General features: G+C 34.6%; 1 protein-coding gene across 2 annotated transcripts in view; it reads right to left on the reverse strand.

Moving 5' to 3' along the window:
• LOC143223407 (uncharacterized) overlaps positions 1-10,495 on the reverse strand; it is a 44,040-nt gene extending 33,545 nt beyond the window's left edge. For both annotated transcript variants that reach the window (XM_076451350.1, XM_076451351.1), the window contains exon 1: positions 10,271-10,495. The gene's annotated coding sequence lies outside the window, so the exon portion shown is untranslated. The remainder of the gene's footprint in view (positions 1-10,270) is intronic.
• Positions 10,496-23,274: the final 12,779 nt, after the last annotated feature.

A 23,274-nucleotide genomic window follows, 5' to 3' on the forward strand; every position in this document is an offset into this window, starting at 1 on the left:
TTTGTTGGAATTATTCTTATACAGTAATAAGTCGTTCGATAACTTTCTTCCCAGATTGTATCTCCGTATCATGATGTTAAACCTTATTGAACAAGATCTTTTGAGTTAATTCCAAATTATTTTCTGAGATTATTGAAATCTAGTAATTTTAGCAGAAGTCGTTTATTCCAGTCCATTATTGATTTATCCCTAGTTTAAATTTACAGCTTCCAAAAATTAATGTTCGTATAATTGCTTTAAATTGCAATCATTTTATAATCACAGTAAGTTTTACAGCCTGCTGGTGTCATTATAGGGACTAAGTCTTCGTTTGAAAGTGCTTTCATAAATATTTTAAAATTATTAGTTCGTTATTGAAATTGCACTATATTTGATGATACAACTTTTTCTTGGTGTCTTATATTTCAGGCCCGGCATGGCCAAGCGTGTTAAGGAGTGCGGCTCGTAATCTGAGGGTCGCGGGTTCGCATCCCGGTCGCACCAAACATGCTCGCCCTTTCAGCCGTGGGGGCGTTATAATGTGACGGTCAATCCCACTATTCGTTGGCAAAAGAGTAGCCCAATAGTTGGCGGTGGGTGGTGATGACTAGCTGCCTTCCCTCTAGTCTTACACTGCTAAATTGGGGACCGCTTGCGCAGATAGCTCTCGTGTAGCTTTGTGCAAAATTCAAAAACAAACAAACAAACTTATATTTCAAACTTATTACATTTTCACAGAGGTTTGACAGACGTATAGGTTAAATTAAGGTGAACGAATGTAATGCACAACAATTTCACAAACAGTAATTTTTTTTGTATAAATGTGTGTAGATTTGTTGAAAGCTCAAATGAATCATCTTTTTCCTCTCAACAAGTTTCATGCTGCCGGACTTACTCGGTAGTTATAATACTAGTTAAAAAAAGAATTTCTGTATTAATCAAATTGCACATTAAAATGAACTTTACATATTTTAATGTCAACTTGGGAAGCAATCTGTACGTTTGTAATCCGATGTCTGAAAGCTGATTCTTGTTTGTTCCAGATACTTTATTTGTAACACTAGATAAGTTTCTACACTTGTTTTGTTTTATAAATCGCAAAAGTACTTGGAAATGAATAACAACATTTTTGAAAATACTAACTTTCTTTGTTTTCAAGAGCAAAGATACGTAATGGACAATCTGCGATGCTCCCACAGCGGGTTTGGAACCCATATTTTTAGCGTTATAACCTTCTAGATTTACCTCTAAACAAAATAACTGGCGAATTTAAATTATGTTTTTGGATTCACGAAATAATTTAATTTATAAGTTAGAAAAATCGATACTTACATTTTAGTTCTTCAGTTGTGATTAATTTTCACAGTGTTTTTAACAGTTTATGATTGATGTCTGTGACAGAAGAACAGATTCCGTATTCCTCTTTGATTGATCTACTTCTGACCCCAAGTCTGCAGTGCTCCCGGAATCAATCTATAGCCACATCGCAGAACAGTGCAGTGGATATAAAGGACATAAACATTTTCTCTTATATCAGGCATTTCAGACGGATCAATAATTCGACCATGTTTCCTCCTTTAGCCAACGTTAACATTTTAATCTTTCTAGTTGTCAACGTCGATTGGTCTGACCAGAGATATGTAATATTTTAAACTATTAACTCGTAGTTAATTCCTTCTGTTAATATTTCAGTCATACATTAACAAGCTGTTTAAGTAATCACATAAATTTATATTGTATCTGTAATATACATTACTGCACGTGTGTTTTTATAGAAAATATAATTGCATTTGTTGTATTTGCCTCATAACTTATTTTGAAGAGTTACATTAAAAATACTTGTTCTATGCGTGTCTTTACGAACTCTAGATGTATTTTCTGGTTCCTTTTATGAGTATATATTTTACATAAATTTTTGTTTTACTCGAAAGATGTTTGTTAGTTTTTGAATTTCGCGTAGAGCTACAGGAGAGCTATCTGCGCAAGCGGTCCCCAATTTAGCAGTGTAAGACTAGAGGGGGGTAGCTAGTCATCACCACCCACCGCCAACTCTTAGGCTACTCTTTTACCGCTGAAAAGTAGGATTGACCGTCATGTTATAACGACCCTACGACTGAAAGGACGAGCATGTTTGATGTGACGAGGATTCGAACCCGCGACCCTCGAATTATGAGTCGAAGTGCTTTAATCACCTGACCATGCCGGACCCGTTTATAACAAGATGGAGTTAAAAATATTATGAATATAAGGTGTAAACTTACGAACGTATTTTCTAGGGCTCAACAGTTTCCGTAAAAACGATCAATACTTTTAAGGTCAGTTGGCACAAGTGGAAAATACTGCTTTTAGTATATTCTTGAGGTAATTTTAAAACGAGTAGCGACAATAAAATTATAAGTATAATTACCTAAAAATATAAAATAGAGACAAAGCCACGAATTGCGTGAACCAACACATCTTATGGCGCTTGTAACATTACGATTTTAACAAAAAGGATGTGTAATAAAAAGTTTAATCCTACAAACTGTAGCGTTTCATCTCTAAATCATCTGATATTTGTTTGGTTGTCTGTGAAAAGACCCATTCTGCCATAATTTCTGGTGTTGTTCTTGTCTTTGTGTGTGTGTGTGTGCAAAGTTACTTAATTGTCCATCAATACTGTATCTACCTTCTGGATTCAAATACCGGATATTAGCGATGCAAGTGTGCAAACTTACTGGAGACTCACTCGGGATATATTTATCCATAACATTTCTAACTTCTCTTTGTTTCATCGTCTGAAAACTGACTCGTATTTTAATCCGTCCTGTCGTAGTTATATGTTACTTTCTACATGTTATTGAGTTCCTAGTTTATAACATGACCAACAAGTTGTATTGTCTCTTGTTTTAATTCACTACCATCTTCTACTTTGCTCGGATGACTATAACAGGACCCACGATTATTATTCTCTGGCTTGTCTTAATATTTTGCTAAGGTTATACTTACTATATCACTTCATATCTGTTTGTAACAATATTATTAGTTTTCTTAATTGTTTTAAACAATATAACATTACTAGCTGTATCACCAACAGCATTTACCGTCTGTAACAATACCACTAGCTGTATCACCAACAGCATTTACCGTCTGTAACAATACCACTAGTTGTATCACCAACAGCATTTACCTTCTGTAACAATACTACTAGCTGTATCACCAACAACATTCAATATATGAAATAGTAAAACTAATTGTATTATGAACAGTCTTAATTGTATGTAACCGTCCTACTAGATGTATCACAAATCAGTCTTCATTGTATTTAGCAATATAATTAGCTTTATCACCAACAGCATTCAATATATGTAAGAGTACTACTAGTTGTATCATGAAACGTCTTCATTGTATATAACAATCCTGCTAACTGTATCATCAAAAGTCTTTAATATATGTAATAGTACTACTAGCTGTGTCACAAAGTATTCATTGTATGTAACAGAACTACTAGCTGTATCATGAACTGACTTCATTGTATGTAATTCATTGTATATGAACAGTAAACATGTAACAGTACTACTAGCTGTATCATCAGCAGAACTGACAGTACCATAGCTGTATCACCAACAGCATTCAATATATGTAACAGTACTACTAGCTGTATCATCAACAGTCTTCAGTGTATTTAATATATGTAACAGTATTAACAGCTGTATCATCAGCAGTCTTCATCAAATGTAACGGTACCAATAGCTGTATCATCAACAGTATTCAATATATGTAACAGTACTAACAGCTGTATCATCAACTGTCTTCACTGTATCTAACAGTCCTACTACCTCTATCAGCAACAGTCTTCAATATAGGTAACTATTAATAGGTGCATCATCAAATGTTTTCATTGTATGTAACCGTCCTACTAGCTCTATCATGAGCAGTCTTCATTGTAATTAACAATATTACTACTTGTCTGATGAACAGTCTTCAGTATATGTGACAGTGATACAAGCTGTATCACATCAATAGTATTCAGTATGTATAACAATACTACAAGCTGTAACATCAACAGTATTCAGTATGTATAACAGTACTACAAGCTGTAACATCAACAGTATTCAGTATGTATAACAGTACTACAAGCTGTAACATCAATAGTATTCAGTATGTATAACAGTACTACAAGCTGTAACATCAACAGTATTCAGTATGTATAACAGTACTACAAGCTGTAACATCAACAGTATTCATTGTGTGTAATAATACTACTAGCTGTCATAATTCTTTCAAACGGCATTGCTAGCTGTATGATCAACTGTCGTCAGTGTATGTAACAGTAATAATAGCTATATCATGAACAGTACTAAATATATGTAACAGTACTACTAGCTGTATCATCAAGAATCTTCGATATATGTAACAATTCTACTAACTGCATAATTAACAGATTTCATTGTATGTAACAGTGCTACTAGCTGTATCATCAACAGTCTTCAATATATGTCACAAGACTACTAGATGTATTGTCATCAGTCTTAAATATATGTAACAATACTACTGGCTGTATGACCAACAAACAACCTTCAATATATGTAACATGACTGGTAGTTGTAACATCAGCAGTACTCATTGTATATAACAGTACTTCTAGTTGTGTCACCAAGAGTATTAAATATATGTAACAGTAGTAGTAGCTGTATCACCAACAGTATTAACTGCCAGTAACAGTACTACTAACTGCATCACCAAGTCTCCATTGTATGTAACAGTACTACTAGCTCTGTGATGAAGTCTTCCCAATTATTTAGCAGTACTACTAGCTGCATCATTAACAGTTTTCAATATATATAACAATACTGCTAGTAGTATCATGAACAGTCGTCATTGTACGTAAAAGTACTGCTAGCTCTATTATGAACAGTCTTCATTGTATGTAACAGTACAAATAGCTGTATCACTAACATCATTCAGTATACGTAACAGTACTACTAGCTGTATCATCAACTGTCTTTATTGTATCAAACAGCGCTACCACCTCTATCAGCAACAGTCTTCAATATATGCAACAGTAATAATATATGTATGATCAACAGTTTTCATTGTATGTAACCATCCTACGAGCTGTATTATCAACTGTCTTAATTGTAGTTAACAATACTATTAGCTGTATCACCAACATCATTCAATATATGTAACAGTACACTAGCTGTATGTTGAAAAATTCCATTCTGTGTAACAGTCCTACTAGTTTTATCATCGAAAATCTTAAGTCTATTTAACAATACTACTAGCTGTATCATCAATTCTGTTCATTGTATGTAATAATACTACTAGCTGTATCATAAACAATTTCATTGTATGTAATAATACTACTACCTGTTTCACCAACACTATTCATTGTCTGCAACAGTTCTACAAGCTGTATCACCAACAGTCTTCATTGTAAGTAGCAGTTCTACAAGCTGTATCATAAACAGTCTTGATTGTATATAACAGCACTAATAGCTGAAAAATCAACAGTCTTGAGTATATGTAACAGTACCACTAGCTGTATCACCAAGAGTATTCAATATATGTAACAACACTACTAGCTGTATCATCCACATTCTTCAAAATATGTAATCATATTAATAGATTTATCATCAATAGTCTTCATTGTATGTAACAGTCCTACCAGGTGAATCATCAACAGTCTCCGTTGTATTTAACAATGCTACTACTAGCTGTATCATCAACATTATTCACCGTCTGTAACAGTACTACTAGCTGTATCATCAACATTATTCACCGTCTGTAACAGTACTACTAGCTGTATCATCAACATTATTCACCGTCTGTAACAGTACTATTAGCTGTATCATCAACATTATTCACCGTCTGTAACAGTACTACTAGCTGTATCATCAACATTATTCACCGTCTGTAACAGTACTACTAGCTGTATCATCAACATTATTCACCGTCTGTAACAGTACTACTAGCTGTATCATCAACATTATTCACCGTCTGTAACAGTACTACTAGCTGTATCATCAACATTATTCACCGTCTGTAACAGTACTACTAGCTGTATCATCAACATTATTCACCGTCTGTAACAGTACTACTAGCTGTATCATCAACATTATTCACCGTCTGTAACAGTACTACTAGCTGTATCATCAACATTATTCACCGTCTGTAACAGTACTACTAGCTGTATCATCAACATTATTCACCGTCTGTAACAGTACTACTAGCTGTATCATCAACATTATTCACCGTCTGTAACAGTACTACTAGCTGTATCATCAACATTATTCACCGTCTGTAACAGTACTACTAGCTGTATCATCAACATTATTCACCGTCTGTAACAGTACTACTAGCTGTATCATCAACATTATTCACCGTCTGTAACAGTACTACTAGCTGTATCATCAACATTATTCACCGTCTGTAACAGTACTACTAGCTGTATCATCAACATTATTCACCGTCTGTAACAGTACTACTAGCTGTATCATCAACATTATTCACCGTCTGTAACAGTACTACTAGCTGTATCATCAACATTATTCACCGTCTGTAACAGTACTACTAGCTGTATCATCAACATTATTCACCGTCTGTAACAGTACTACTAGCTGTATCATCAACATTATTCACCGTCTGTAACAGTACTACTAGCTGTATCATCAACATTATTCACCGTCTGTAACAGTACTACTAGCTGTATCATCAACATTATTCACCGTCTGTAACAGTACTACTAGCTGTATCATCAACATTATTCACCGTCTGTAACAGTACTACTAGCTGTATCATCAACATTATTCACCGTCTGTAACAGTACTACTAGCTGTATCATCAACATTATTCACCGTCTGTAACAGTACTACTAGCTGTATCATCAACATTATTCACCGTCTGTAACAGTACTACTAGCTGTATCATCAACATTATTCACCGTCTGTAACAGTACTACTAGCTGTATCATCAACATTATTCACCGTCTGTCAACAGTACTACTAGCTGTATCATCAACATTATTCACCGTCTGTAACAGTACTACTAGCTGTATCATCAACATTATTCACCGTCTGTCAACATTATTCACCGTCTGTAACAGTACTACTAGCTGTATCATCAACATTATTCACCGTCTGTAACAGTACTACTAGCTGTATCATCAACATTATTCACCGTCTGTAACAGTACTACTAGCTGTATCATCAACATTATTCACCGTCTGTAACAGTACTACTAGCTGTATCATCAACATTATTCACCGTCTGTAACAGTACTACTAGCTGTATCATCAACATTATTCACCGTCTGTACTACAGCTGTACTACTCACCGCTGTACTACTATCATCAACATTATTCACCGTCTGTAACAGTAGTACTAGCGATATTATGAACATCCTTCATTGTATGTAACAGTACCACTTGCTGTATCACCAACAGTATTCACCGTCTGTTACATTACTACTAGCTGTATCATCAACATTATTCACCGTCTGTAACAGTACTACTAGCTGTATCATCAACATTATTCACCGTCTGTAACAGTACTACTAGCTGTATCATCAACATTATTCACCGTCTGTAACAGTACTACTAGCTGTATCATCAACATTATTCACCGTCTGTAACAGTACTACTAGCTGTATCATCAACATTATTCACCGTCTGTAACAGTACTACTAGCTGTATCATCAACATTATTCACCGTCTGTAACAGTACTATTAGCTGTATCATCAACATTATTCACCGTCTGTAACAGTAGTACTAGCGATATTATGAACATCCATTACATTAGCTGTCACCATCTGTAACAGTACTATTAGCTGTATCATCAACATTATTCACCGTCTGTTACATTACTATTAGCTGTATCATCAACATTATTCACCGTCTGTAACAGTACTATTAGCTGTATCATCAACATTATTCACCGTCTGTAACAGTACCACTTGCTGTATCACCAACAGTATTCACCGTCTGTAACAGTACTACTAGCTGTATAATCAACAGTCTTCAATATATGTAACAGTACTGCTAGTTGTATCATGAACAGTCTTCATTGTATGTAACATTACTACCATCTGTTGCATCAACAGTCTTCATTGTATGTTACAATACTACTAGCTGTATCATGAACAGTCTTCATTGTGTGCAACAGTACTACTAGCTGTATCATGAACTGTCAATTTACAGATTGGTGTATAGCGTTAAGAGTTGTGTCACATAGTTTACAGATTGGTGTATAGTGTTTAGAATCGTGTCATTTACAGATTGGTGTATAGTGTTTAGAATCGTGTCACATAGTTTACAGATTGGTGTATAGTGTTAATAAGAGCCGCTATCCATTCTATAAGTATTGGATGTTTATTTTGGATTGTTTAAATAAACATTTCTTTTCTTCTATTATTTTGTAAATTAATGCAGTCTCTATCCGCTTGTTCCCAAAGGATACGAACGAAACTCACTGCTTTAGTTTCGTCTATCTCTAGTTTCTTATGTGTACATGGCACTACCCTTCCTACACAAAGTCAGGTGAATAATACAGATAACCATTCTGAACAAATAATTGTGTTGAAGAACAAATTTTCGTACATTTTCGTACATTATGACGTCTTATCGTGCAAAGATTTAGAAGAAAACCATAAATAACTTCAGAAATGTAATTATGTCAATACTTCCGTAAATTTCAGTTATTAAACGTTTCGGAATTATACCGCTTCTTTTAGCAGTATTTTTCAACTGTGCATAATAAAAAACAACTTACCATGGTACATAAACATATGAATAAATGTAAACAAGCACAACTAGTCTTACCTACGAAACTGAAGTAAAAGAGAGATTCACAGAGCGTTGTGTATTCTTTAAAAAAATTTAATTTGAGAGATAAGTTTCGTCTGATTAAAATGAGTGCGGTAACTGGATCTTCGGTGATCAAGGAAATAAAACCTTGTAAATTAATATTACACCCTAGAAACAGAGAAATTTCCTGAATTGTCGGAAGTTTACCAGTGTTCGTTTATTGTCTGAAGAACTCATACCTTGAGGCAGTGTTAAGTTTGCCATTACGGGTCTTTTACACGTGTGTTAACATAGATCACATATAACCAATAAGAAGAGGGAAAACAGTTCTTGTTTTTGAAAGAAAGTTTTCTGTTTGTTTATTTTAAAGCAAAGCTAACTACAGAATCACAGGTTTCAGATATGTAAATCCGTACACATGACACTCTGACGTCGGGGAACAAAATGTTTCCAATTTTAATGTACTACTGAATGAAATACTTAAGCCAGCTTGGAAAAACACTGAATTAAAACACTTTTTCTAAGCTTATTTTATAGTTTGCCATTTGTACCCAAATATATGAGTTACGGCTTTTGGGCAATGAGAATGTTTACGTCATTTTAGCAAGCTTAGTAAATTATAAAGTGTGGTTTTGTTTGTTTGTTTGTTTGTTTTTGAATTTCGCACAAAGCTACTCGAGGGCTATCTGTGCTGGCCGTCCCTAATTTAGCAGTGTAAGACTAGAAGGAAGGCAGCTAGTCATCACTACCCACCGCCAACTCTTGGGCTACTCTTTTACCAACGAATAGTGGGATTGAACGTCACATTATAACGCCCCCACGGCTGGGAGGGCGAGCATGTTTAGCGCGACAAGGATGCGAACCCGCAACCCTCAGATTACGAGTCGCACGCCTTAACACGCTTGGCCATGTCGGGCCGATAAAGTGTGGTTTTGTCCCCGCAACTATGTGTTAGGAATAACCATGATACTTTGTAAAATGGAAGTTTGGCTGTGAAGTATGATACATAAATTCACTTTTTACCGTATTAGCCGTTCTTTAATAAAGCTTCCTTGTACATACTAATAACAATAGAATATACAAAGCAGTGTTTAAATCAGGTCCGTTTGAAATGAGTGCCATAGTTATTACATGTGTTAATTTCTGTGTTTTTGTACAACTATTTTATACCATAAAACATATGTTTTCTTCTTTCCTCCCCGAATACTAATGACGATTTTGCTTTTTGCTTTCAGCACGCCCCCCCAAAAAAACATTGTATTTTATGCGTTTACCATCGCAATTTTATGGTTTTTATACTGTTGTTGTCATGATTCTCTGTGTATTTTATGATGTTGTTATCGTGATTATGTTTTTTTTATGCTGATACCATCGTGATTCTACACGTGTTTTATGCTGTAACCGTCGTGATTCTATTTTTGATACAAATAAAATTTCCAACACAAGATTGCACTATCTAATCTTCAATTTATTTTTTGTACTTACTAAAACTTAAAACTACCTACCTGATCAAGGTTTTGTTATTTTTTTTACATTTCTTCTGCTCTTCGTATGCATATGTTCCTTACACACCAAACTCAGTAGCTGTTTAGTACAAAACGTTACTGGTGTCTCAGCTCACATTTCGCTTGTATCTCTCTGATACTTCGTTACCGTTACTCGGTCCTGAGAAAGCTATTACTTCTGCGCTCTGAAATATTCTTGCTGCATCACTGCTTCTACTTCTTTGTACAGGCTTACTCCACCTAGTGGTTGAGTGCAGCGTTATACAGTTTAGACTACAGCATCCTGGCGTTTGTAGAAATATATTGATTTTTTTGGGAAATGTGGTGTTAGTGTAGGATAACATGAACGCTTTACCATGGGAACAGCAGATTCAAGTGGTTCTTGTCTGAAAATGTGACTTAATAAGGACCCAGAGTACGAAAACTGAGCAATAGAGTAAATACCTTTATGGTTAGGCCTACAGATAACAGTAGACCCGATAAAGTCAAGGCAGCATAAGTGGTTATTAAAAGTCGGAGAAACACACTTTTCCTTCCTTCCTTTCGCTGGGAAGCACCAAGGTGTATCATCACTCGGTCGCTAGGCAAGCATTTTATGACGACAATACAAGTTATTTATTACAGGTATAATGGCAGGAAAAGTATTGTCGTAAAATATAAGTGTTTTGTATGTAAAAGAAAAACACAATGTCAATAATGTTGAAACTGATAGAGGGCGCAGTTCATTGTTGTTGTTTTGAATTAAGCACAAAGCTACATAATGGGCTAACTGTGCTCTGCCCAGCACGGACATCGAAACCCGGTCTTTAGCGTTGTAAGTCCGCAGACATACCGCTGAGCCACTGGAGGCCTATATATATTAATACTAATTTTTGCGTCCCTGTTTTATTAACACATAATGCATCAGCAACTGTGAGACCGAATATACAGAATTTTTATTATAAAACAAAATAATTGAGAATGCTGTCCAAAGTACATTTTTGTGCTTTCATTTTCAAACCATTCTCGTTTATTTTACACTAAAATACACAGTTCGTTAAATACTTACCTGCTATATAAACACACTTCGAACTTATTTATTTTTGAGTGGGTATCAGTTTATGCAGATATGTATAACAGATTTAAATTCAATGAGATGAGTGTAATTCTTCCGCATAATATCGGACTATTTTCAAAATAATTTGGCCACACGTTTACTATATTGCTATTGTGTTGCGCCAGGCTTGACCTAGTGGTTAGATGTCCTAAATGTAAATCTAAGGGTTCATAATTCACGTCGTGTCACCACAAAGGTGATTTCCACAATCCACTATCTCAAATTGGTTGTAGTAATAACGATGAAATTTCACTATCCTGTCATAGATTAGCCAGACAATGAAGATTTGAAGGAAATTTCTAAACAGCAACAAATAGAGTGGCTCATTACAAAGTTATAACTTTTCATCGTTACGAGTAACTGAGTTTAGCTGAATTCAGTAAATCACGAAATAACTTAATTGTTTCATTACAAAAGTGAGTTTTGCACATGTGAATTTAGTTGAGGACAAACCACGTATCAAGTAACATCGTTTTGTTACTTTGAAGAACAAGATGCTTGAAACATTTTTCATCATTAGAAATGTTTGTATTTTATTTCGACAATAATGTTTCCATTTTCGTCAAAAGCAACTGAAAGAAAATGGATTGGTTGTCTCACAATGTGGCTACACTATTGCCATGTAAGTATGTATGTGTGCACCTATTCACTTCCTACTTATATTCTCACGTAATATATATATATATATAGTGAATGGAAAGCATCACTATTGCTTGCAGCTGCTATGCCACTATAGAACGCTTAAGATGAATGGATAAAACCAGGCTTCAAATACCATTCTCTCAGAAACCATTAATTTGTGACGTATGCACCACGGGAATCATTGGCGTGGAAGAAAAGACCGATCAGCAGGGCTCAAGTGTGGAGGAATGTAAGTCTGGTGAGCCGAATCACGGTGGTTCGCCAGACTTTCATACTGAACATGGAATAACCGAGTCTGTCATGGTGCTTAAAATCCCAGGAACTGGGTTCAGGAAAACCGAGACAGTAACTTGAACGATGCCTGTTATTTGGCTTAGCGGCAGTGGCTTCTCAGTGTAATCTAGAAACAGGACAGTGGGAGTAGAATAAAAAAACAGGTCACTGCCTTTCTTGAGCGCTATGCTGATTTGGTGTTTCACTTATGGTTTATGTGTTTAATCTGCTTCTATAAGCATAGCTTCAAAGTTTGTTATGCCTTTTGCAAAATATTTCATGGAAGTTTGTTTGTTTTATGTATATGTGGTCTGATCATGCAGGTTTCGAAACCTGATTTTTAGCGGTATGATTCCACAGGCTTAGCAGTGAGCCATAAATAATAACAATGGCTTGCACGGATCGTCTCTTTCTAGAGCTATTCAAATTTCAACGTACTCAGCGTATTGATGCAACGTGTTTCGATTTTATAAACAACAAAATGCACTGGTTGTTGTTTACCCCGTTTTTCTTTTTAATAAAATAGTTTATAATGTTGACCATTTCGGTCACAAATAATAGTAACTATCGAGGCGTTTGTTAAGATAGCATGCAAATGGTAAGAGAAAATAGCATCTTAAAACAAAGGGTCTATATATACTTCGAAGGACTTCATCACAGGTATCAACTAAAAGCGACTGTTCTTATCTCATTTCTACTAGGCACTAGCTTTAATCATTATATTTTGGGATACAACAACTGCTGTTTTTTTTCGTTAAGTGATTTGAAGATTATTGCAACTTTCACAAGATTTTACCAAGCTGCTTTTTAAAATAACTATATGTGTGAAAACGTAAATAACATCAGAGTTTAACAAGAAGTATGGTTTTGTTTGTTTTTAACATCCGATGAAGTTTGGTGAACTTGGAAGTAGTGTTAACTTTCATTCAAACTTTATTTTAGTCAACTTATTTACTTGTTATCAAGTGTTTAGTTGTAATTGGTTATTTTGTTATTTTTAGTTGAACAAATGGGCTCTATATCAAAACTGGATATCAGTAACAAAATCATTAATTATTTTCGTAAATTAATAAATCAACGGTGACAGCAATACTTCGATAATAAACCTATAGAAAATAAATCAAGCAGATATGGCTTCATTTTGAACCACTGTTGGCTTAATAGAAACTAAAGTGAGATTTAGAAAAATATATCATGATATTTTACCACGCTACAAAATCACAGCACAATAAATACACCGAGGTAGTGTGACCACCTGATTAAACAACTAAAACAGATAAATCCATGTTAATGATTTGCGGTTTTAATCGTTTAATTAAAATTACTTCTTGAATTTTACACTTTTTTATGCTATTCTCATGCTACAAAAAAAATGTGTTGGTTAAATCCCGTGTCGTGCTGTCTTTTTTTCGGTTGACCTGAATTAAGCAAGTTTTTCTATTATTCAGTCTCGATGTAAAGTCGAACAACGTTCACTAGCAGCTTCTTTGTTGATGCTTTCTGCTGGTTCACCTTGACACTCAGTGTGTGGATCCAAACTACGCCATCTGCTTTCTTCGAACTTGCGTCCCCTCTTTTCAACAGTGAAGGATTTCAGGAAGTCGGTGCTACGAACAATATTTCTTTGATAATTTTGAGGACATCAAGACTGAAACTCTAGAAAGTAGTATTTAAATGAGAGCAACACTGAATTTGTTCAATAGATATGAAAGAGAGGCATAATGTATTACGTGTGTATATATATGTGATATATTAAAACACTACAATACTTTAATATTTATGTTTTTATTTTCTTTATTTTCTAACTTCTTATTACATGATCATTCAACTGGTTTTCAAAGGTCATTCTCTAGAACGTAATTTTACAAAAAATGTGTAAAAACTTTCTCTGATGAGAAACTTTTGAAGGCACAAAATCACTTAAGTATTAACCAAGTATGTTGTGAAAAGCCAGAAAATACGTTTTTAGTACATGTTTTGGTTATGTATAATGTGTGCGTATATATACGCACACATTTAACTGCTAACAATTCGGCCTTATATCTTTTAAGTTCAGTGACTGACTGGCACATTTAGGTTTTAGCAGAGATGTCACTCTGCGTTGGTTCACAGGGCCAGTGTTCCGATTCTATTTGACAGTGCTCCGAATCTGATGTTGTTGTCTTGATATACTGAATAGAATACCATGAACGATATCATATTGAAACGCCGAATATTTCCACACCTCTGGGCCCGAACACAGAATCCTTGAAGCGACTTGTGAAACCTCTGGTTTTCAGTCTTCTTCGGTAAACTCGTTTTCATCCGGTCAGTTGGAAATTTCTATTCATACTGGGGAAAGGTTGGACCAATATGAAGACATTTTCTACTCAGAGTTATGTGACATAAGGATAAATATCACTGTGTCATTAATAATTCGCTTTTCATTTTTACAGTGAATGCTGTCTAATTGTATAGCTGAGCACAGGCTTAAAATATATTCAGAGTCTGAATATATGAAACAATTGTGTATGTATACTCTGATTTGTAGTGTTAAATCAGCCTTCTAAGATTTTCAACACACAGAGATATCACAAAAGAATGTCACATAGTCCGACCTCTATAAGCTCGGATGCACAGAACCTGTATTTAACAAAAAAGCAATATCATAATTAGAGTTTTATGATTCACTTAAATTTAAGATTAAATGTATGGATCAATGGTATGTTTACAAACATACAACGCTTAAATACGGGTTTCATTTCCCAACTGTGGACAGAGTGCGAGTTGCCCATTGTGTAGTTTTGAGCTGAAACAATAACACTATTATTAAATTGATAATTTGATAGTTTTATGTCGTTGTTTTTTGTAATACGTTTATTCTACTACCATGTGGAGCTTCTCTAGAGAAGCACGTGCATCATAATAGCTGCAGGTTAGGGATATTATTGGTGTCTTATTCGTGAGACATTCATCAAATGAATATGGATGTCACGCTATGATATTCCAATAATCATACGTTTTTCTAGTAACATGTACTTTAATGAATCATTAGTTTAAATGTTAAATCCTTGTTTTATTATTTTGCTGCAGTATTTCCATATATTTTTAAACTAAATGGTGATTCCTTAAATCTATAGGCCTAAATATTCTTGAGCCCATACCTATTAATCTATTTAAAAGTATATTTTCCAGTGCTGAGGATACCTTATGTAACAAATATCTCAATCCAACCATACGAGGCTTCCAAAACTAAAACTGGATACTGAAGTGAACCGTCTGCTACAACCTAATCTAAAACCTAATTTTCCGGTTGTAGCATACAAGCTTACTCTACACTTCATTCCATATCAAAAGAACGTTTGATAACGACTGCTTGCCCGAGAGAGAGGTTTTTCTTTTCTTCTCGGAGCGCTTCGTTGGAACGATAATGGACTTTTTATCGATCCATGCCTCCGGCATTCTGACACAAGACCCGAGTATGGACCACCAATTTCCGTTTTGACACTTGGCTAATAACAGGGTTATCTCACTCGTCTGCTTAATCCCCATTAATTTACTGACTCTTTTTACAATGGAACCTTCCACTTTGACATCACAGTGACACAATGGTTTTGGTATCCTGGTTAAAGATTACTCTTAACGTCAATTAGATATAACGAATACACACTTTACAAGTACTATTAGTGTAAAAGCTGAATCAACCTGCATTCACTTCTACCAACATGCCTTCCTGTAGACGTTCATATTCATATCTTCTAGCTAGTCAGTGTTCATTCACACAGACGAATCTTTAATGACCTCACATGAACTCACTTCAGAACAATAGTACCTTCTTAGGTTGATCTGAATGTTTGTATATAGACGTGTTCATTCTAATATAAAAACGAACACTTATAAATACACTCACCTGCTATTAGTTATACTTGAACTCGTACAAATTCGTTCATTCTTTCTCATATAGTATTGAATCCACACTACATAACTTACATTCAATATCACATGTATTTCAAAACTAGTAAATAAATACTCCCACTTTAAATACATTCAAATATATATTAGTAAACTGTAATAAGTTAACGTAGTTTAGTTTTAATAACTGCACTGTGTTTATTTGAGCACCTTTGGCGTAATGTTAAAAACAGATCAAGACATTTCAACTACTAAATGACCATAAGTGACGAACATTGTACTATATAAGAGCACACTTTGTATATAATCAAGTTCAGTTACCAACATATAGTACTAGAATTACATTTTTTTACATAGGGTCATGCCTAATTCTCTGTTGGGTTTGAAGCACCTTTTGACAGTCCTAACGGTAATAAACACAGTGGACATGCACGAGTCTTGTACTCCTCAATTACTGACATTAACGATTATAGGATACTTTTGTTTGAAGTTAAGCATGAACCTACACAATTGTCTATCTGTGCTCTGCCTACCACGGGTATCGAAACCAGATTTCTAGCGTTATAAGTCCGCAGACATACTATTGCGCCACTGGGTACAAAATGTTTTATACACAATGTACCTGACTACATTCAGCTCACAAAGCAATACGAAACATATAATAGTAATTATAATAAAAATAAAAATACACTATCACAAGTTAAAAGGTTAATGATAGTAACTATTAAAACAAAAATAAATTAAGACCTCATAATTATTTAGGTTTCGGTACAGAGAAGGTTAGCCGACTTTCATATTTTACATGACAAATGAAGTCAAATAATTTTGCAAATAATTTCTTCAGGGCGAAAAGTCTTAGGTTGATATTTAGTATTTTAAGGAGAATTTGTTAATAATCAAAAATTTAGAAACTATATAAAAACCGGCCGGGAGTGACTTTAATGCAAACATGCCCAGATTGTGAATCTCAGGATTCCTCCAAAAGAATTGGTCCGGCATGACCAGCTGGTTAAGACACTCGACTCGTAATCTGAGGGTCGCGAGTTTGAATTCCCGTCACACCAAATGCTCGCTCTTTCAGCCGTGGGGTCGTTATAAAGTGACAATCAATGCCACTATTTACTCGAGTAAAAGAGTAGCCCAAGAGTTGGCGGTGGATGGTGATGCCTTCCCTCTAGTTTTACACTACTAAATTAGGGACGGCTAACGCAGATAACCCTCGAGTAGCTTTGCGCGAAATTTAAAACAAAACAAAAATAAGTAATTTGCACGTTGGGGTCGTTGGTGCACTATAACATATTTAATCAAATATTACCATTCTATCAGATGAGAGTAGCTAAAGCGTTGGCGGTAGATGCTGTTGACTAGCGACATCTCTTTAGTTAGTCAACAGCACCTACGGCAAAAATGTAATGACATCTACACGGAGAAAGACCTTTGCGCAGCTTTGGGCAAGAATTCTAAAATAAAATGTAACTAAGTTGCAGACTTGCAACGATTTATTGCTATTCAACAATCCAGGCTGACTTTCCTTTGTTTGAAATGAGACGCTTACAACACCACGCAGCGAAATAAAGAATTCCCAGAAAGTCCGTTGACCTCTATGACGTTACTAAACTAACTTCATATATCAGTAGTTCAATTATACTGGGCATTCCCAGATTTTTCCTATAGAAGAAAAGTCCACCTTCTGAAAGCGCTCGGGTTATAATGGTTTCTATTTCAGTCTTATCAAGACTTCTTGGACCTACGTTTTAGCACATCATAAATGTCCTTTGTTATATTAACTTTCAATGTTTACACCACTGTACGTAGAGTACGACAGTCCAGGCTAACTTTCAGTGATATTGAGAAAATCCACTCGTAGATAAAAATATATATGTAGAAACGGCTCGTTTGGATTTAGATTTTTTTTTTTTTTTTTACGTAGAGGAGCGAACAACGTTTTGAAGGTCTTCTACGTAAAACATTTTCTCAATCCAAACGAGCCGTTTTACATATATATTTTTCCAGACTAACTTTGTTTTGTTACACCAATTTTCAATGTTCACATCATTATACGTACAGTAAGACAGACCATGCTAACTTTCCTTTGTTATATTTTCAATGTTTACATCACTGTACGTACAGTAAGGCAGACCGGGCTAACTTTGTTTTGTCATATTATCTTTCAGTGTTAGGCTTACCATCTGGTGAGACAGGCCAGGATCAATGTGAAGTTGGTAGTAAAATAATGATAAGAAATAAGTACCAAAAACAAATTTTAGAGAAAACTAAATACAAAAAGAATAAGAGGCAGATTAAAGTTTAACACAGGAAATGAGAATAGTAGTTATAAAAATAGGCTTAATTGTTACTATTGTAACATCAGAAGAATAAAAAGTAAAATTACTTTAGAGCATTAGCTGGAATGTAGGATTTTGATGTAATGGGATTGAAGGATGATAAAGAATGGTAATATGATGATTATGAGGTGGTTGGATTATTAAATTTTTTTTTCTTTGGTTTTTACAAACTAAATTTAAGCAGTATTCCACGTCTTGAACAAATGATAAATGAAAATGACATCAAACAAAATTACTGCATTAAATTTGTGTTTTTTCTTATAGCAGTGCCACGTGGGGCTATCTGCTCTGTCAAAGAAGGGGAATCGAACCCCTGATATTAGTGTTTTAAATCCGTAGACGTACCACTGTTCCAGCGGAAAATTATTAATTTTTCACTTATTTAAGAAAATCTGTGAGGTTTAAACAACGATAAGACTTCTGAGCCAGATAGTATTTCTTCAAGAATTTAGGAGAAGGTTAAAGGTTGGATATGTAAACCACTTGCTACTATTTTTTCTTTTTTGTAAATCGTTGAATATTGTGCAAGCACAAAAAGGTTTGAAAGTTGGCTAGTGTAACTGCAACTTTCAAGAAAGGTAATAGAAATTCTTCCGTTAATTATAGACCTATTAAGCTTACATCAGTTGAGGGAAAAGTTTTGGAAAGCCTGATGAAACATGCTTTCCAATGTCGCTCTATTTTAGATTTATTGTTAGATAGATAACAGAAGTTAGATGTTTAGGTGTGCTTTTTTTATATTTATTGTGAAATTAAATAATGTATAATAAAAAATTTAAATTTATACAGTTTGATGTCAAACTTAATGCGATAAATTCACGAAATAGTAATTCAGTAAATGTTTTATTAGACAGTAAATAAATATGGTTTTACTCAGAGCAAACTACTGCCTAACATTTTTTCACATCCTTTCAAAATGTTACTGCATGTGTAGGTGAGGGTAAAGGTCTAGATTTGGTATATCTGGTTTTCCAGAAAGTCTTATACAAGGTGCCACATAAAAAAAAAAATTTTAAAAATTATATCCTTAGGTTTGGGGATAATATACCTAATTGGATAGAAGAGTGGCTTGATGGAAGAAAGTAGATGATTGTTACATAAGGAGTTCAGTCAAATTGAATTAATACCACAATCATGGAACCTCATCGTTCAATCTCCCGACCTTTGCTCGTTTTTATTTATATCAACAACACATGTAAAGGAATGGTCAATAAGTTACTTAAATATACTGATGATGTTAAAGTGTTGCTGACTGTGAAGAGGATGCTGTTGCTTTACAAAAGGATTTAGATCATTTAGTGAGGTGGGGAATAAATAGCACATGGATCTTAATTATAATAAATGCAAGAAAATACATGTGGGTTGTCATAATTCTAATTGTAAGTATATTTTACACGGGAATAACCTCAACAGTGTCATGAAAGAAAGGAATTTCGGTGTAATAGTTGATCAGTCTATTTCTAAAGTCATCCAAGTAGTGTGTTGTCGCTAGTGGTAAGGCAAATAGGATTTTAGGTTGTATCTGCAGAAGTAATGAATGTAGGCCTAAAGATGTTGTAATAACTTCATTGTACTGGTCACAGGTTAGACCACATTTGGAATGATGTGTTCAGTCTTAAAACTCCTTACCTTAGGAAAGACATCGAATTGTAGGAAAGGGTTCATAGAAGGGTTAGAGGATTTGGCTCGGGCGTTTAAGATTGTAAAAGGAATTAATAATGCTGATAAATCATCTTTTTTGTATTTAACACAAAGGGACACAAGTATAAATTTTGACAAGGCAGGAGTCATCTCCAGTTAAGAAAAATTCAGTTTTCTAACAATGTGGTTGACCTTTGGAATGAGTTGCCTTCAGATGTTGTTAAATTTAAATGTGTTTAAGAAGAAGCCTGATAAACATATAAACGATAAGGATTGTTTTTAAGATTGGTTTTAAGTTAATTTAGTTTAAAGTGTGGAACATCCGAGATGAACTGATAGGTCCCATGTTGCCTCGAAAACGTTATAATGGTATTTTTATGTTATACCACCAAGAGTGTTATCGATAAGTAAAACATGAACATAACGATGTCCAAATAAAATATAATTTAACTTACTAGGATTCATTACCAATCTTTTGATTTCTAGTGTGTTTTTTTTATAGCAAAGCCACATCGGGCTATCTGCCAAGCCCACCGAGGGGAATCGAACCTCTGATTTTAGCGTTGTAAATCCGTAGACTTACCGCTGTACTAGCGGGGGGCTTTGATTTCCACAATAATGAGGTGAATTAATGAAGAAAAATAGAGTACTCTAAATCCACATTTACTAAAGGATACACAATTTTGTTTTAAATTTCAATGCACAATGATGCATAAAGTGATTGATATTTTATTGTAATACCATACTCTTAACTTGTATTACTAATCACTTGTTAACACAGCAGAAGAAGCATGAAAATTGGGTGTGATATTATAACACAATGTTTTTAGATTAACTATTATGACTGTTTTTAACATGGCGGTAGATATATAGTTTAAGCTAAATAATATAACATCATGTTTTAAATTTAACCTTGCCCAGTTGTTAGTGTTATGAAGATTAGGCTAGATAGTACAACATCGTATTTTGAATTAGTTTTCTAGCCTGTTGTTACCATGCCAGTAGTAGCGTGAACATTAAGTAAGATATTATATCATTTTTTTAGTTATTAGTTTTCTAACCTGTTGTTCTCACGGTAGTAGGGGCATGGAGGTTAAACTAAACATTATTACGTCATGTTTTTGTTTAATTTCATAGACAATTGGTAATACGGCCGGAAATGACAAAGATTATGTCAGATCATATAACACCATGTCTTTAATTCTCTAGCCAGTTTTTTATGTGGTAATGATACTGGGTTAGATATCATAATACTGTGTTTTCAGCTTATTATTCAACCCAGTTGCACCGAAATTTAAATATTATAACACTATATTTAAACTTAATGTTCTAATAAGTTGCTCTTAATATGGCAGCAATAGCATTGTTCAGGTATTATAATAAAGCATTGTATTTAACTTGATTTTCTGCTCGGTTATTAACACCGTAATAGTGGCATCAAATCATATCAAAACGAATATCAAGTTTTTAACTTCATTTTTGGATAGTCCACATAGTAATAGTGAAGTGGAAATTACGTTAGATATTATATCATGTTTTAAGCTTAATTTTCTGGGCAGTTTTTAACGTGGCCGCAGTGGCAAGATTGAGGTTGATATCATAATATTGCTTTTAGCTACATTTCCTAACCAACTGTTAACACCGTATTATTGGCAATGAAATAAGGTCAGATTTTTAAAAAAAAATATTCTTTATTCATTCACGTGTAGTTAACTTAACAGGCAATCGGTGTATGCAAGTGTACCGTCACTCAAGAAACTTAAAAAACTGATAATAAAGTTAGGGGAAAAAAAGACATTACACTCCACATAATTTTAAGATAACTCTAACCAAATTAAACAAGGAATTTTTAATACTTTTTAAGAGAACTTAAAAGTTTTGGAAACGACCCTTTAGACCGATGACTAAAGGAAAAGTAGCTAGTCAACAGAATCCACCTAAATTTTCTCTGACAGAAGAGTAGGGGCCTGGTCGTTAAGGCACTCGACTCGTAATCCAAGGGTTGCGAGTTCGAATCCCGTCACAACAAACATGCTCGCCCTTTCAGCCATGAGGCATTATAATGTGACGGTTAATCCCATTATTTATTATTAAAAGGGGTAGTCAAAGAGTTGGATATGGGTGGTGATGTCTTCCTTCTAGTCTTAAACCATTAAATAACGGACGGCTAGCGCAGATAGCCCTCATATAGCTTTGCGCGAAATTCAAAACAAACCAAACGAGACAGTAGGATTTGATAGTCACTCTTGTAGGATGTTTACGGCCTCTACATGGAGTTAGAGTATTTTTACGGCAACGGGTCGCCAATCCTGAATTCAAAGTCCAAGTATGCTAACCGCTTGGCCACACTCAGTCCCATATAAAAACAACTATTCGTTGTTAAATACAATTACATATCAGGTTATATATGCACTTGAAACCAATTTCTGAGTGAAAATCGTAAAATACAAATTAAAATGAAACCGAAATATTTTATTCAGCTAAGAACAGAAGCATGATGACACAAAAAAAGTGAACTGATAAGTAATTCGGTTATATTACTTATCGGTAGAATTGTGCCGCTTGGAATGTAAAAAGCGACACAGACTAGATAATTAACACATTTAGTTATGAATACAAATGTATGTTTGTTTTTTGATTTCACGCAAAGCTACACAAGGGCTATCTGCGCTAGCCGTCCTTAACTTAGCAGTGTAAGACTAGAGGGAAAGCAAGTAGTCATCAGCACCCACCGCCAACTCTTGGACTACTCTTTTACCAACGAATACTGGGATTGACCGTCACATTTTAACGCCTCAACAGTTGAAAGGGCGAGCATGTTTGGTGAGACGGGGATTCGAACCTGCGACCCACATATTACGAGTCGAGCGCCTTAACTATATGATCATGCCGGGCGGCAAATATAAATGTAACTTAAGTGATTTCTAGATGATTATTAGGCTTACTAACATCTTTCTTCAGTTATCTTTTTGCTTTAATATTTACCAAAGACGTCATGTGTTTTGAGTAGTTAAACCTTAAAATTGACGTTTTATTTTGTTCCATTAAATAAATTGACACTTACTTTCCTAAATCGTTCCAATTTGATGTCTGAATAATATAAAATCATTAATAAG

Source organism: Tachypleus tridentatus, chromosome 8, assembly GCF_004210375.1.
Source record: "Tachypleus tridentatus isolate NWPU-2018 chromosome 8, ASM421037v1, whole genome shotgun sequence".
Taxonomy (NCBI): domain Eukaryota; kingdom Metazoa; phylum Arthropoda; class Merostomata; order Xiphosura; family Limulidae; genus Tachypleus; species Tachypleus tridentatus.